General features: G+C 37.3%; 1 protein-coding gene and 1 long non-coding RNA gene across 2 annotated transcripts in view; both read left to right on the top strand.

The window, feature by feature from the left end:
- Window positions 1-11,645, top strand: part of TRPM3 (transient receptor potential cation channel subfamily M member 3) — a 436,512-nt gene that overhangs the window by 53,879 nt on the left and 370,988 nt on the right. The gene's annotated exons all lie outside the window — the stretch shown is intronic.
- Window positions 1-11,645, top strand: part of LOC310890230 — a 38,733-nt gene that overhangs the window by 19,713 nt on the left and 7,375 nt on the right. Inside the window, exon 2 of the long non-coding RNA XR_014577119.1 lies at window positions 250-351. This is a non-coding gene — a long non-coding RNA (uncharacterized lncRNA). The remainder of the gene's footprint in view (window positions 1-249; window positions 352-11,645) is intronic.

The raw sequence follows: 11,645 nt of genomic DNA, 5'->3' as shown, positions 1-11,645 counted from the left end.
ATAAAACATTTTTTTCTGATGGTCAGATTACCCATTCATAGGTTTACTTATTAATTACTTATTAAGTAATATATAACACTGAAGACAATTCTATTAACATAATACAAAATATAAGGATATCCAAATTCTTAAAAAAAAAAAAAATGCACTCAAAGCACAATTATCTAATTATCTGATTGTCATTTAGTTAGTATAGTAGGTGTGGCTCAGCTTTTTGGGTTGTGATTGTGTTTTTACCTTCATATTTAGTGCAAACCTGATGTGTGAACTTCTGAACTACCGGGGAGATCTACATGCACACACCCTTAATTGCTGGGAGTGGAAACACAAGGATGCACTTCAGTCTGGCGTGTATGTCTGTTTTAGTTTATTGTAATATTACTATGCTATCAACCTCCTGTTTTATATTGAAATTAAATATTAAGCATTAAATCACTACTGTGGAATAAGTAGAAAATGTCTGATCAAATGATGATCGGGGCATGCTCAAGCCAGGCACTGTCATATTGCAGATAAAAATAATTAGATTAAAAATGCTGTCCTTTTCCTAAGTCTTCACATTATCACAATTATGAGCTTTCATGTGAAGTGACTGTATTTTTCACCTATACGCATAACACACGACAATTTTAATAGAATATTCAAATGAGATCAAACTAATTCTTTTCTTTTCCTTTTTTTTTTTTCCCTCAATGATTTTATTCTGGTTATGCAGTCCTCACAACATAGTTCTGCACACTGAAACTCAGCGAAGGCTGGGTGAAGTGCCAAGACATTATGTCTGTTGCTGATATAACTTTATCTTGGTTCATCTAGTTTGTAATCTTGGGGGAAATGGATTCCATCATCCTTTTTCCATCCATCATCCGTCATTTCTTTTTATGATAAGATCACCCGTCTAGTCGATCAAGGGAAACCAGCTGATGTGATCTTTTTGGACTTCAGCAAAGCTTTTGACACGATTTCCCATAGGATCCTACTGGACAAAATGTCCAGCATACACCTAAACAAAAACATCATGCGATGAGTGAGCAATTGCCTGATGGGCAGGGCTCAAAGGGTTGTGGTAAATGGGGCCACATCTGGCCGGTGGATGGTCACTACTGGGGTCCCTCAAGGCTCCATTTTAGGGCCACTCCTCTTCAATGTTTTTATAAATGATTTGGATGTAGGACTAGAAGGTGTTTTGAGCAAATTTGCCAACGACACCAAACTTGGAGGAGTTGTGGACTCGGATGAGGGTGGAAAGGCCTTGCAAAGAGATCTGGACAGATTGGAGAGCTGGGCGAACACCAACCACATGACCTTTAACAAGAGCAAGTGCCGGGTCCTGCACCTGGGACGGGGCAGCCCTGGCTATAAGTACAGACTGGGCGACGAGACGCTGGAGAGCAGCCCTGCAGAGAGGGATCTGGGGGTTGTGGTTGACAGCAAGCTGATTATGAGCCAGCAGTGTGCCCTGGCAGCCAGGAGGGCCAACCGTACCCTGGGGTGCATCAAGCACGGCATTGCTAGTCGCTCGAGGGAAGTGATTGTCCCGCTCTACTCTGCGCTGGTGCGGCCTCACCTTGAGTACTGTGTGCAGTTCTGGGCACCACAGTACAAAAAGGACATTAAACTGTTGGAGAGTGTCCAGAGGAGGGCGACGAAGATGGTGAAGGGCCTAGAGGGGAAGACATATGAGGAGCGGCTGAGGTCACTGTGCCTGTTCAGCCTGGAGAAGAGGAGGCTGAGGGGGGACCTCATCAGTCTCCAACTTCCTCGCGAAGGGGAGTGGGGAGGCAGGTGACCTATTCTCTGTTATCACCAGTGACAGGACCCGTGGGAACGGTGTCAAGCTGAGGGAAGGGAAGTTTAGGCTGGACATCAGGAAGAGGTTCTTCACCGAAAGGGTGGTTGCACGCTGGAACAGGCTCCCCAGTGAAGTAGTCACTGCTCCAAGCCTGTCTGAATTTAAGAAGAGATTGGACTGTGCACTTAGTCGCATGGTCTAAAATTTTGGGCAGACCTGTGCAGTGCCAGGAGTTGGACTTGATGATCCTTATGGGTCCCTTCCAACTCGGGATATTCTATGATTCAATGATCCTAATACTCAGTGTCCTTATAAATGCTTACTCTCACCTGAGGTTACCATTTACATATATCTTTGGTTGTGGACATATGCTGATTTCACCTAAATTACACAAGAACTCCTGTACAATGCATCTGATGAAAAAAATGAGACACTTCATGCCCTGGTGATTTCCTGAAACTTAACTTGTGTTTACACATAGAGGAACCAGCACCATCTTGCTGCAAATGTATTTTTGGACTCCCAGATTCCGTGTCTTCTTTCCTGCTTTGTACTAGCCAGATATAATAGGAAAGTTAACATGTGAGTGGCTGTTTACTGTTGGAAGGAAATATGGGCTGAAGGAACTAGGCTGTCATATTTCCTTGAAAACTAGGGAAAAACATTCAGTAGGAGTACCTGGGGAAGGAAGGGAAATCTTAATTTGTATAGTTTATCTCTGTCCACCTTGTGCCTCACATGGGAAGAAGGATAGATCAGTCTCATAAACTCTTATTACTTTCATTAAGTATTGTGGCAAATTCTTGTTGCAGCTGTTGGTGGAGACCTGAGAGGCTAGCCACTGCAAACTGGTAGCAGAATGTAACTAACTTTACCTTTTCCAAACAATATATGTTGTGTTTTCTTTTAATTCCAATGATTTGTATGAAATCATTTGCAAATCTTGATATATGAAATTTTTTTTACACTTTGGGAATATTTTTCTTTTGTCTGGTTAATAGTGCAAATGTAATTAATTCAACTACTTGATAAGCATATTAAGTAACAGAGCAACCCTCTTAATTCCTACACTCTCCGTGTGTTGCTGTAGAGCATTACAACCTGTGTTTCAGAACCCATTAACCTCCACATACATCTGTTGTTGGCATGCTTGTGGGCACCATTCCTGCTTTTACCAGAGCCTGCTGTCACTTTATATTACAGTGACTGTCTCCTTCCCACACTTCACTTAAACGTGTCATTCTTCAATATTATGTAATAAGGACATACATGCCTTTTCCTTCTAATCTTGAAAAATGTTTTTATTTGGTCTGTTTTCATGATGAGCCAAACAGAAATTCATTTCAATGCAACTTTCTATTGTTTTAGACTTCTTTTCTTTAATTTCCGTTTTACTTATGCCATGTCATCTTACTTTAAAATGCAAATGTACATTTATTTATATATTTACAGCTGGGAACACAATCTTTAAGGGCTTTTTCAACAGGTGGAGAATGTTAATAGTGAGAAATTCTAGTGAACTCAACTGCCATTCAAGGTGCAGTTAGGCATCCTGGCCCTCTGGCTTATCCTCCTGTTAGATGTTTTCAGTCTCTTCATGCTAATAATTTGCTTTTTTTGAATAAATCTTGTTGCCCTCTGCATTTTGTGTACTGCTTCAAAATGAGTAGTCATCATATATATACATATATATATACACATATATAAATATATATATTTCTTTTTTATGGTGCTGTAGTTCAGTTTATAAGTTTTTGAAGAAAAGAGCTTTAAATTTCAATATGTTTGCAGTAGGATCCTTTTCTAAATCTTTGCAATCAACTAATCTACATCCAGTATATTTCTCTATAAATGGTAAAAACTTAAGTAATTGAATCGTAATGTTTTGTTAGGAATTACGTATACACTCAGAGTTAGCCTGATTTTTTATTATTTTTATTTTTTAATGTGCATAAAGCTTTTAAAACTAACTTGCATTTTCTCTTGATAAACTAATTTCATTTTAGGGAAAAATAGTGATGTATTTGATTGGACTGAAAACTAGAGGAAAAACATATACTTTGCTTTTTGATGAAATGCATCCACCTAGAAATTACAGAGACTAGAATTAATATTTATAACTTTCATATTAAATGTAAATTGAATGAGGGACCAAAATTCTGGCATGTGGATTTCCCGGTGAGCCACAACACCTGAATTTCCACTCACATACTTTTCAAGGTAAAACAGTTTTGGGAGGGGGAATTGAGGGTTTTCACAGTGCCTCACACCAAGGGTTTCTACACAGAAATGGTGCTTCTGATGACATAACTTCATGTTGCATCGATTTTTCTGTTCCCTTGTGCCCTACATAGCATCCAGTGGCATGAGCACTTCTCTGCACTGTGGTGCAGAGCACAGCAGTTCATGTCAAACTCCATGCTGGTATTGAGAATGGGTTCATTTTTGTGCCACTTTATGCCAGGATAAATGCCCGTCAAAATCAGTTTTGCCTATGGTGTTTTTTTCCAATCCTGACACATTCGGTAGATGTGTTGATCATGCACTTACGTCCCTGGCAGTGTTTTACCTGTTTCATGGTGTGTTAAGGGACTGAGATTCTTAGGGAAAATGACTATTAAAATTTTTAGTTAGTTGGAGTATTGTCTCTTTTCTGGGTAGTTCATCTGAAACAGTCAAAACTAGCCACACAATGCTTCCCCTCAATCTGCACAAAAATTTCTGCAATAGCTATGCTCTGTTAAAGTTTGTAATTTAAGACCAAAAATGCATCCAAATGATGAGCTTTTGTCCTACATAATAAATGTGAGAATTCACATTATTACAGAATGGAAATATGAGTTTTAAATAATTTCTCTTTGAAATTGCTTAGTATCTTTTGAGAACTTAAAAAAAAAAAATCCAAACCAGAGATAGTAATTTAGATGGCATGCAATACAAACAATGTTTTTGTAAGATAAAATATACCTGTTCCCTAAGAAGATTTACTGGTGACATGTATTGTTTTTCCAATAAGTTTCACTCTTATCAACAAAGGTACAAAAGAAAAAATCATCTTATGTTATGCTGGTAGTACAAGGGAGGATGTTATTTAGTTGATATGGTATGCTTACCTTTTACACATTTTATACTTCTGATGTGCTGCAAGTGATTTCTCCTAGGACATATGCTTACCGATAAATAAGCACTTTCTTGGTCAATAATTAGTGTTGATGCTCTGGGAAAATCCACATATGATTTTAGGGAGTGCAAACCAGTTGCCTCCTGTCTCTTTTCAGCCCACAAGTTTACATCTTTTGTCTGAAGCCATAATTGCATATTTTTATTTTTTGTGTTATCAGCTTAAGTTCCGCGTTGATGACAACTAGGTGTGATTGTCCAAAGAGGGATTAGGGGAAACAAGTTATATAAAGGTACTGGTTCAGCGGAAAAGTATCTTGTTTCAGGAGCTCACTGTATTTGTTGGTTTAAGCATGATCGACAAAGTCCAGAATATTGGATCTAAGAAGTTACTGGATTATTAAAGCTTTGTGAGTACCACATGAAGGGAAAATCCAAGTACTTTTATAACTATGCAATAGAATTAGACATCCTGACATATTCACTACTGCAATTTTATTCTCAAAGTTTCACAGAGTTTGTGGAAACCCTTCAGAAAAATTAAAGAAGTGGATTTGAGCCCACCTCTGTCTACATTAGAATAGCTGAAGGAAACAAAACATGGAGATAGCCTGTAAAATCAGAAGAACTTTATTTCCTTGGGGTAGATTCTTCTGAAAATTTTGGTATAGCAAGAGTAACTACTGCAAGAGTAGCAATGTGATAGATAACACCATTAAAAGTTTAATTTGGGATCACCAACATTAGATTGATAAGCCTTTGTCTTGAGTTAAATAACCAAGCCCTAATAGAGGTGGTTCATTAACCTCATACTGACTAATAAATAACAGGGAGTATTTCTAGTAACAGAAATCATACTTTAATTACAAGTGAACCCAATATTATCTCTGCGGTCTTACAGACAGCCTAACAGAATAACTCTGAGAGAAGTAACCTAATTCGTCTAGATCTTGAAATACAGAAAACATTATTTAGGAATTTTACAGCTAGAGATAATATCTTAGCAAACAAATTCAACTGTTAAATGTTAAAAACAAACAAGAAAGTATTGGGCTGATTATGGTACAGTCACCAGAAAGGCAGATATGATTTTCCACCTTTTACATAGAAGAATTCAAAGATTTATTGGACAAAATAGTCACATGCATGCAAACATTTTTTGGAAGAGTTTCCAGAACCCTTTCTGCCCAGATCAGAATTTTGGAGAACTGTGCCTGTTCCTGTAGTCTTCAAATACAGTAATTTCTCATAAGTTAACAGAATTAACCCAACTCAGTTGTTAATATTCCTAGAACTTTATTATTATTATTATTATTATTATTATATGTGTGCTTATGTTGAATTCTATTGCACTGAAAATACAATCCACTTTGAAGACTTTTGCAAATTTAGATATTCTTTTGTCAAATGAACTACTTTAAGCTAATAAACTTGAAGTAAGCACAATATGGCAGCTTCTGTAATATGTCTGCATTTGATGGAATTTAGTTATAATTGCATCTTGAGAGCTACAACTACTGTATTTCATATATTAATAGAAATTGTGAGGAACTAATTAATAGAAGTATATGCATAGGTGCAAAGTTATATATAAACAAAAAAAGCCTTTCTAAGGTGTCAAGCAGAACATTCCACACACATTTTTAATTATACATGCAATTTATAGAAATCTTATCTGGATAACATTTTTTTTTCTCCTGGAGAAGGACATGGGAACATCCATGTTTGGGAATATGGATGCATAATTTTTGAGGGGAGAAAGTGTTTCTCCTTACATGTTGCCTAGTAACATCTTCTTAATAAGTCAGAAAGGCTTTTTTGCTTCCAACTGCCATTACAGAACTCCTCCATTCAAACTATTAAATATCCTATCTGAATCGCAAAGTCCTTCTCTGCAGGGCTGCTCTCAGTGAGTTCTTTCCCCAGTCTGCCTTCATATCTGGGATTGCACTGACCCATGTGCAGCACCTTGCACTTGGCCTTGCTGAGCTACATTAGGCTCACATAGGCCTGCTTTTTAGGCTTGTCCTGGTCCTTTTGTTTGGCATCCCTTCCTTCTGTTGTATCAACTGCACCATGCAGCCTGGTGTCATCTGCAGCCTTGCTGAGGGTACACTGAATTCCACTGTCTACATCATTGATAAAAACATTAAACAGTACAGGTCCCAAGACAAACCCCTGAGGGATACCACTTGTCATCAGCCTCCACCTGGACAAAGAGCCATTGACAAGTACTGTCTGGTTTTGACCTTCAAGCCAATTCCTTATCCACTGAATGGTCCGCCCTTCAACTCCAACTCTCTCCAATCTGGAGATCAGGATGTCATGTAGGACCGTATCAAAGGCCTTATAGTATTCCAGGTAAATGACATCGGTCGGTCTTTTCTTGTTGGTTGATGCAGTCAGTCCATCACAGAAGGCCACCAGATTGGTCAGTCACGATTTGCCCTTGGTGAAGCCATGCTGGCAGTCTCAGATGACTTCCTTGCCCTGCACGTTCCTTGACATTGCTTCCAGAAGGATCTGTTCCACAGTCTTGCCAGGCACAGAGGTGAGGCTCACTGGTCCCTAGTCCTTCTTTCTACCCTTTTTAAAATTGCGAGTGATATTTCCATTTTTCCAGTTGCCAGGGACTTCACCTGACTGACAGGACTTTTTTAATACGATGGAGAGAGGATTGGCAACTCCATTAGCCAGTTCCCAGGAAGAATACTTGAATTGGTTCAAGGCCTGTAAAAATAGTTATGTCTTCAACTGATAATTTATTTATTATGGTTCTTATTTTGTCTACAGTCTCCTTTTTCTTTTCTTACTAGATCATTGAAAGCAAGAGATAACTAGTGGGAAAATGTAAACCCTCAGTTTAGAGTGTCTGGATAAAGTATCCTTTTATAACTGAAACTTTTCTTAAAGAAGAAGTATGTGTTGAAAATTGCATCCAAAATACATATTATCACAAATATTTTCTAGCATCTTACACCCTTATTTAGGTGTTGTGCAACTGATGTAAAAACTGGCTTCTATACATGCTGATTTGCCTTAAATCCCAGTAGATTGGATAACCCCTTAGGATCTGTGGTAGTAGCAAACATCAAGCGAACATCTCACCTGTACTGAAGCTAGCCTGATTTCTGGAATGGCTTGTTATTATTTGTCCTTCTTGAAGGCTAAGAACATGCCACAGTAGACCATGAAGGTCTGTAAGTTGTTGTTTGGAACATAATTTAAATTCCCCATCTGCAGATATGCTTTAGGCATGCATGCATTGGCAAAATTAAATTAATAATTGTGTAGATAATACTGATTTTTTCATAAAAGACAATGCTTGTTTACTTCTCTGGGAAAGTCTCAGAGTGCTGTAGTTCCACTTTCTATGGGCTTGTGTCCTCTGAGTGTGAAAAACTGTGGTTGTAGTTTTCTGACAGAGGGTGCATACTAATGTGTAGACTCCTTGCCCAGATTCCTGAAGGTGTATGGGTGTATTTTTATTTGATAATTTTGTATCTGACACTTATATAAGTGCTCTCATTATGACTGAAGGAAATGAAAGAACATTTATTTCCCTACCTTTTTTCAATTTATTTCTTTATTAATTTCAGAACACAGTGCAGTTTAACAACATTCATTCTTCTTAATTGGATTTCCACTTGTCCAAGAGAATCTACTATAAAAAGCAGAAGTCAAGACACTGTGGGCACTGATACGTACTTAGAGAAAAAAGAGGGGGAAGAGCACTCAGTTATTTTATGATCTTTACCTTCCCTAAAACTCTTGTAGTTGTAGTTAGGGATAACCAAGACATTATTGATGTGTCCAGATGCCTTACCTTTTCCTTATGCAGGAAAAGCGCATAAGCAATTCTATTGGAAATACATTTTAAGATAGCAGTTTTCCAAGTGACTTATTTAAAATGGCAAAGGTCTGTGGATTTTGCTATGTTAGAGCAGATAAGCAATACAACATGACTGACTTTAATTTTGGCTGAGTGGCTTGATCAGTGTTTACAGCATGGACAAAGTAAGACTTAGAATTTAATCACAGATTTCAGTGCAAAGAATTTATTTTCACCCATTGTTTGAAGGCTTATTGTAATGGAAATTAGAACAAAACTCTTTCCTGGGGATATCTCAAGATAAACAGAAAGAGTTGGCTAGACCTAAAATCCCAAGGAATCAATTAGCTTACCACAACCTGAAAACCTATTGCCCCTTCCTGTTTAATCTCAGTGGATTTTTTTATTTTTAATGGAAACTTTGCTATGTTGTTTTTGGCTCTTTTTATGTATCACTTGTCATTTAGTAGTTTACAGAACACAGCAATACCATTAGTGGCAAAGAACTCTCCTCCTTTGGTTGCTGAGAAAAATAAGTTTACAATCAAAGCCAGAGCATGACATCTAACCTCTGTTAAAGCCTTAACTGAAATAAAAAGGAATTTTACTTGAATATTTAGAGTAGAAGATATATGTGGTGCAAAACCAATTTAATCTACAGCCAGCAAATGACATTTTGTTTTAAATGACATGGCAGATTATTACAGCACATCAAGGTTTGTACTATGATATGTAAGAGGTGCTTGTTGACTACAAGCCTTCTGCTTGCTAATTATTTTTTTAAACAATTGAATTTAAATCATATGTTATTACAGTTCTGATTTTATTTTATTGGATGTTGTGTGCTTGCTGTGCATCTATTTCCTTTCTGAAGAAAACATAATTATGTATCATGCAGCAAATGTTGAGAGTATAAGAAGAGCATGAGAAATGACTAAATTGTTAGCATTCCAGAATTTTGAACTATTTATCCCCAGGCAACAATGGCAGAAGGCATCTTATGAAAAATTCTGGTGAAACCTGTTCAATGATCCGAACACTTACAATGTCAGAAGAGAGAAATAGCTTGGAGTGCTTGACCTTAATCAAGTTTTTATTTTTCATTTGCACTTTGAATGTGGAACTGCAGTGTGCTTTTCTCAACAGAGTATGTGTTTCCAGGTAGCAGATACCTTAATCTCCTTCAATACCTATAAACAGAAGTCACTTCACAGTAACAGGTGTTTCTACTTAACTATTAAAAAAAAATAGTGTAGGGAGAGAAGAGTTCTCCGTTTTCTCTTTTACAAATCTATAGATAACAGTGTTTTCCAGCAGCTGCTTGAAGTATGGCAGAATATTGCATAATCATCTAGCAGCTTTTTTATTCTAAGTGTGGAGTTAAAGAGTTGGTGATTTGTGTAAGCATTGTGGGATAAATGCACGTAAGAGTTATTTCTCCGTATTCTTACCAGGAAGTGGCCAGTGGCCAGACAGATAAAAAGATGTACAAAAGCCAGGATAGATTCCTTTTGTTTGTGAAAATTAGGGCAGGATACGTAAACAAGTTAGTATAAGGTTTTCTCCCTAATGCACATTTTAACAGTAACATGATCATTTCCAATTGCTGTTTGAATTAGAAGTGGGAATACGTTATCTTGCCTTCTATATATGTGGATAAAAAAATCATCAGTGATATCAAAGACAAATTAACATGGACTTCACAGCTGTCTTTTGAAGACATGCATCACATAACAGGATACCTTTGCCTCCTTATGCTATCATGTTAATAATATCTCAGAAAGACATTCTGACAGTCTCACAGCAACAGCTCTTAAGCTTTGCATTTCACAAAACAGCAAAAGAAGCATTTTATGCACTTGTGCTCTGTGTGTAAGGGACTCTCAGTAATGCCTTCAGAGCTGACTTGACTTTCACTAGCAGACGTGATATTACTTAGCTAAAGGATTGCTGTATCCTTTAAACAGGTAAATATTTTTTCACTCTTTCTGCTGCTTCTTCTCCAAGAAGCAGTGGACTTATAAGTATATAGTACTCTTGTGAAACTGTTGTTTCTGCAGCAGTGATCTTTGTCCTGCTGTTTCCTGTAAGCAGCCTGCAATTTTAAGCTGTTTATGCTGCATTTGAATGGACATGGTTTTTGAACTGTGTGGTACTACTACCCTACTGCCTTTGAGGACACCAGCTTTGTTCTGCTGTTTCATCCCTGCCAGAGGTGTATCAAGCTCACTGTTTACTATTTTTATTTTTTTTTAAATATGTTTGTCAAGTTGTTTTTATTTGTTGTTAAAGTTGTTGTTGTTTGGTTTGGGGAGGAGGAGTGACGTGGAAAGAGTGTTATTATGTTAACAATACAGATATGCTTTAAAAGGCTCCATTTGCTTTGCACTAAATTTAATCTTGCATTGCTCCCTCAACATGATTATTTGGTAATGCTAGTTTAACAAAAAGGGTTACGTTTGTAGTCTTTACTGCTCCTGTTGTGAAGGCATTGAAGCTGGTTTTGGATTGTACAGTCTTAAATAAAAATAATTATGAACACAATTTGATTCTTTTAATTTGTCTTTAATTAGCAAAAATCTTTGCTGTTACATTTGTACAGGTTAACATGCAATACCATGCTAGGGTCAGTAAATTGTTGTTAATGATGGACAAACAAAGAGTCAAATGACTCATGGTGATTTGTTAGCAAGCTAACATTCTGAATCGTCTGGCTAGAGCGCTAGAATAATTCCCTATCATTAACCAGTCAGACATTAAGTGGTGATCCTATTTAATTTAGTAAATATTCTCCTAATTAGTATTTGAACAGAACTTTGAAATCAAAAAGAGCTAAACCACTTTCTTCTGAAAACTGTTGCCTGCTAGGGACACATGAGCTCATTCTATTTCCTGATTCTC

Source organism: Anser anser (genome assembly GCF_964211835.1).
Source record: "Anser anser genome assembly, chromosome: Z".
In the NCBI taxonomy this organism is placed as follows: domain Eukaryota; kingdom Metazoa; phylum Chordata; class Aves; order Anseriformes; family Anatidae; genus Anser; species Anser anser.
The sequence above is the reverse complement of the archived record's forward strand: the minus strand, read 5'-3'. Positions and strand labels throughout refer to the sequence as shown.